The sequence below is a fragment of the Austrofundulus limnaeus genome, unplaced genomic scaffold (assembly GCF_001266775.1).
Source record: "Austrofundulus limnaeus strain Quisiro unplaced genomic scaffold, Austrofundulus_limnaeus-1.0 Scaffold88, whole genome shotgun sequence".
Taxonomy (NCBI): domain Eukaryota; kingdom Metazoa; phylum Chordata; class Actinopteri; order Cyprinodontiformes; family Rivulidae; genus Austrofundulus; species Austrofundulus limnaeus.
Window position 1 is genome coordinate 1,620,079 of NW_013952490.1, and position 6,507 is coordinate 1,626,585.

Below are 6,507 nucleotides of genomic sequence, written 5' to 3' on the forward strand. Positions count from 1 at the left end.
CACACACACACACACACACACACACACACACACACACACACACACGTAGAGGACTGCGCGCTCTGTTTTGTCAGCTTCAGATTGCACAGTTAACAGGATGGAGTTGTGCTTTGACACGTGCACAATGTTTACATCAGCCTCAGCTGAACAGGAGCAGAATGGGAGCAGGATGTTAAAAGACTGTTTCAGAAACAGCAGTGCAGTGTTATCTTAGATGTGTGGTGATGGCAGTGCAGACAGCAAGCTGTAGAAGGACTTTTGTAAAGTAGGAAATAAAAAATAACCAGTCGTTTCTGTGGAGGTGAATGTTGACTAAGATAAACAAAAGGTCAGTGGAGAACTTGGTTGATAAAAAGGCCTTTTTTGTTTTTTGTTTTTTGTCAAACTATGAAAACAAACGTAAATAATTCATCTATCATAGGGCGACAATTTTATTAATAGGCTATATGCAAAAGAAATGAAAACTGAGTCAGCGTTATAAACATTCTTTTGAAAAAGCAGAACCGGACCCTGTTGTGCAGAAAAATCAATTTTACTTTACAAACTACCACCTGATACATTCCCGCTGTCACATACTAATTTATTTTTTGCTGTCCAGCAGAATCTTTACAATTTTGCTTTACATTCTCACCATATAGTCCACAGCAATGAGAAAATGATTGAGTACAAAGGAATTTTATTCCCCATGGAGTCTGGCCAGGCCTCTCCCTCTACATCTCAACAGCACAGAGGACAGCTAGGGGAAGGGGGGAAAAAATGAGGCAAGATAGCAATGCTGATTTAAGTGGGAGTGAATAACTACTTGCCTGATAAAAAATAGTAGAGCGCTCTATTTAAAGAGTCCAAATGCGCATACATTGCTTGCAATGATGACTTGTTCAATCATGACCCATTGATTCAGAGATACGTCTGAAGCAGCTGAGACAGGCAGTGACGGAGCAATCCTTTACCCAGGAGCCTTCTTCAAATCCAACAGAAGCTTCACCAAGAAATAGCCTTCTGATTACCGTCCTATAGTAATAATACCTGCGGACGCCTTGGATTCCTGCGGTCTGGAAGATAGCGGGGAACAAGTCTGTGAGGAAGATCAAGACACCTTTTATTAGACGCCCAAAGCAGCCCAGAATCCCCCAGCATGTATTTATAATACAGCTTTTTATTCTTTTATCAAAGCTGCTGCTGCAGAATGAATATGGTTTCTGTCACAGCAGGCACAGTTTGCAACTATTCTCATGGAAATATAAAAATAAAATATGGAAAAAAAATCGTAAATCTGCCACAGACTTGTGGAGAGTTTTGTACAGCAGGCTGGCTTAAAAGTCTGATTTCTATGTATAAATTTTGACATTTTATATTTTGTTTTACAGCTTTTCCAATCTTCAACTCATCATTAAATGAAACAAAAGGAAAATGCATATAACTCATTGTCTTTCAGGCAGAGTTTTAAAATATAATAATTTTAATTTGAGAAGGGACAGAGTTATAATGGTTTTGGTTCATCCTTGGACAAGGAACGTTGCATGATATGGGATATGGTGAGAAGGATGCCCAGCTACAACCATTCTGATTTTTAGCCCAATAGGTTTAATAATTGTCTTTTCCAAGGTCAGTTAGTTGAGGCAGCCATCTTGAATCAGGTTGACTCCAGAAGTAAATCAGTTGTAGAGGTGCAGCCACTGATTACACCGAGTTTCATTAAAAGTTGGTCAGAGATATTTTGCTAATGCCTCACACAAATGATCTCACACACACACAGTATACAGAGATACACTCACAAATAACAGCTGCTACAAACATTTTTTTCCTTTCATCTCATCTTCTTCTAATATAATTCCCAAGAAAAAAAACTTATGGTGACTTTTTCACTGAAGGTCTGTTATTTCTAAAAATGCATTTTTTTATTTATTCATTTGTTTTTTTAATGGTTAATAAATGAATTATCCTTGAGTCTTCACACAAGTTTAACATAGTTCTGCCTCTTTCACATAGTTAACAATATTTGTTGTTCATAGGCTTCAAAATGACAACTTAATATTTAACAGAGATCAGTTTAATCACGGGAGAAAACAGACACAAACTGGTGCACATTAAAGAGATGATTTTGTGCCGTTTTTTTTAATATAGTAGCACGGCAGTGTAAATCACATTTGGATTTGTTAGCTTGTCAATCTAGTCGGAAATAAACCGTTTCTCCGAACTGAGTTCATTCAAACAAATATCTGTCACGGTTGGTTGGGGCACAAAGAACTCAAAAACATTGAATTGTTAAACAAAGGAAAAGGTTGACATGGTGGCAAATTTATGTTACACAACACACAAAGACACGAGGAACTACCAGGAAATGTGGCAGGAAGAAATCACAATGCAGAACTCGTGAACTAATACACACATTACATACAGGGAAACACTAATGAGCTGTAATGACAAACACCTGTGAGGGAGACAACTGGAACGGAGTGGGAGGAGCAAGTAAACAGACACACAGAGGGAAAAAACAGAATGTAAAATGACTAACAGGGAAAAAAATTCTCACAATATCCACAACAGGTAAGATAATAATTGTTCTAGTGTTTTATGAGTTCCACACAGGGAGCAAACCCCACACCTGCAGGACAAGTCAGGAAGACAACTGATGTTAAAACCAAAGTGAGAGGAAGTAAATCCATTAAATGTGACTTAAGCAGATTCCTCTTTTTAAAGTAAATAAAGTTTCAACTTCATGAGAGGCTCTTGTTTTGTATCTATTCAGCGACTACACTACAAATGCATGTTAATGGTGGAGCTCTTCTCTCTAAATGACCTCTAAGGTTTTCTGTGTTTCACAGAGCAAGAGAGGAACACTCAACTGTTACTTTATTCTCCTAACAACAGGCAATTTAAAGAGTTATGTCATTTGCAGCCTGCACTTCTCTCCTCATAAAACTGGAAATAGTCAGGATGTTAGCAAACATAGATCAATCAGTGAGTATATTGCCGGTAATATCAAAAGTAGCAGGAAAAAGTGGTCATAAAACAACTAACAACCCAACTACAGTAAATGGCTGCAACCCAGGTTTAAGCTCTGTACAGTTTGGCTTTCAGGAAGCATTACTCAACAGAAACAGCCATCATAAACCTTACAGAGCAGATACGACTACAACTTGATGAAGGTGGAGTTGTGGGTGCTGGTTTTTTTTAGACTTACATAAAGCTTTTGATACAGTTAATCACAATGTTCTCCTCTCCAAATGATCAAACTTTAATTTCTCATCTAAACCCTTTCTTGGTTGGCATCATATCTATGCAACAGAATGCAATGTGTTAAAATGAAAGATTTACATTCCAGTTTCCTAGAATGCACAACGGGTGTACCCCAAGGATCTATGCTTGGACCCCTGCCTTTTAGTCTTTACATCAATGACCTTCCAAAGTTTTGTCATGAAGTAGAAGTCCAGTTATATGCGGACGACACTGTTCTGTACACACATGCTAAAAAGACTTAACTTGCAGCTGAGAAATTAACCAAAGCTCTGGAGGGAGCAGCTGACTGGTTAAATCAACCCTGTCTCACTTTAAATGTAAACAAAACAAAAAGTATGTTTTTCTCTAAGACTAAATTGGACCCCAAATTTACAAATTGATACTGTGACTGAGTTTAAGTATCTTGGAGTTTTTTTGGATTCTAACCTCAACTACAAGAAACATATTTTAAAAATGACACAAAGTGTTAAGATATAACTTGGTCAATTTTAGACATGTTAGATCTTGTTTGTCATTGGAAGCGGCCAAGATATTCATGCACGCACTAATTTTTTCACACATTTCATTTTGTATTTCGTGTTGGGGAGAAGCCAATGTGTCAGAGTCTTGTTACAAACTGGCCCTCAAAATATTGGACAACAAGCCCTTAAGACACCATCATTGTCAGATTGTGCAGAAACATAACTTGTTTTCTTTTGAGAATTTTAGAGTTTTCTCAAATATGGAAACAGTATATAAAATCTTAACGATTTAGAGCCAATCTTTTTGCAAAAATGTGTTTATTATCGTTCAGCTGTTTCTTTGCGCTAAACTAGAACATCCAGGCAGAACTGTGAAGTTCCTGCTCGGCGCTCAGCCTTTGGTCAAGCAGCTTTTTTGGTTAAAGCCATCGCTCAGTGGAATGCTGCTCTTGATTGCATAAAAAACTGTAGCTCTTGTATTAGTTTTAAAAATAATCTTTAAAAGTATCTTAAATCTACTCCGTGTTGCAATCACTGAATTGCACTGGGTAATCGATTGTAGAGTTTGCTTTGGTTTGGGGGAGTTGCAGGCTTTTTGTTGAATGTTTAGTGATGTAACCTTTTAATTGTGTTGGAGAGTGGGTAGGGTGTTCATGTATTTTTATTGTTGATTGCAAAATGTTTTATTTTGTATTTTTTTCTGTTATTTTCTTGTTTTTATTATTATTGGATGCTGTTTGTTTTTATTATTAGGAGGACTGCAGATGTAAACTAGCCTTAGGCTAAATCTGGTGCAATGCATCAAATGTTTTTTTTTTGTTTATGTTTTTATTGCACATTGTCCTCATGAATAAAATTCATTCATTCATTCATTCATTCATTCATTCATTCATTCATTCATTCATTCATTCATTCATTCATTCATTCAAATGGTTGATTCTGCTTCTTTTAATGCCCCCAAAACCTGCAGGATGAATGTAAAAAAATCAAACAAACAGATAATTACATCATCAAGAAACAAATAAGCAAATTCACTTTAAACTAACGAGGGGACTTGTTGGGGTAACAAGAGGTTTTAGTTTTAGTTGTAGCTTTATTGGACAATTTGAAGTCCGAGTTTATTTGCAAGTATTTCAATGGCACTCAGGCCTGCTCGGGACTCGGGAGCCTTGAGCTGTCCCCTTGTATTATGCTCCAAATATCTGATTTTAATGAGACGGACTTGCGGACTTAAAAAAGAAAGAAAGAAAGAAGGAAAAGAAAAAAATCTCCAGTATTAATGAAATCATGTGTCCTTATGAACTCGCTGCTTTAAAAATATAAAACAGAAGACTTTCTGTATATTAAAGTCCTCCATCTGCTTTGAGCTCAACCAGTGGCAGGAATGTAAGGAGGTTGTAGGAATTACTTAATGAAATCAGGACCAGCCTATTTTCATAAATGTAATTCAGCAAGACCTTGCAAGAAATGAAATCAGGAAGTCATGAAATACCCCTCCGGTCATGAATGTGAAAAGAACTTGTGGTCTTGTCAGATTTTGCACAAACAAATATTTAAATCCTAGTTCTTCTTCCATAAATGGGTCATTTCGGTTTCCGAAATAAGCTAGTAACAGTTTGTGGTAGTACTCTGATGGATGTTCGTGTTTTCCTTGGGTAATGTGTTCAGCAGACGGGTACCCAGGCGGACCGGAATGAGGTGAGTACTCCCTGATCAGAACTTCACAGAGTACCTCATAATTATTTCTCACGGTTACCAAGGGAGGGCGNGTTCAGTAACTAGCAGCTTCACCAACACGGAGCAAAACCTCCGTCTTTTACGCTCCAACAGCGTAAATTACTCAGCTTCACGCAACCCCAACAAGGCACACGATTTATGAGCTGACCCGTGACTCTCACGGAACAACAGGGCAAGACGCTCCTGCTCGCGGTAGACTTAATACTGAATAAACAGTTAGCTCCCCTGTTAGCACTAGCAGTGCTATTCCACACACAACACTGTGGACAGACTCTCTTGTCTGTAATAACAAACACCTCGGCCACAGAACACACAGCTTCTTAGCCTCCAACGGTGCTAACTCCCTCACGTTATGTTTATTATATTTAATAAACCGTGTCGACGGCTTTTGAGTAGCGACCTCAGAAAGCCTTATGTCGCGGAGTTTACTGGTTACACTTTACGCGTTTTACGCACGAACCAGACCAGATTACTGCTCTAAACCCGTCGGTATGAACATACTGGATTTACAAAGGGACCCTTATTAACTCATTCATCACAGATATGAGTACAATGCATGCAATATCGCTTCTCAAGCGAAAACACAGTTACTGCTCTTCAGAGCCTGTCAGCGCAGGACTCAGCAGAACCGAACCTCCGTCTGCGCGCGGCAGACAGAACCAGAACCACAGCGGGTTCTAAAAAAAACTCACTTATAGCCAAGATGAACAGATTTCTAACAGAATCAGGTCTGCAGCTCCTCAAACTGTATTCTGAACACTCAGCAAAGCCGTTTTACACTGTAAAAAAAAAAACTCATGCCAACGTGTAAAAATTAATTTTTTTTTTCAGATTCATAACAGAATCATATTTCATCAATCTAATTAGCATTTCCTGCCCTTCGCATTCTCCACCAGAATTGTAGGGATTACTTGATGAAATCAGGACCAGCCTATTTTCATAAATGTAACCCAGGATCTTGCAAGAAATGAAATCAGATATAATGAAACACCCCTCTGATCATGAATGAGAAAAAAACTTGTGGTCTTGTCAGATTTCTCAAATAAAGTAATTTATTTTAGATATATGA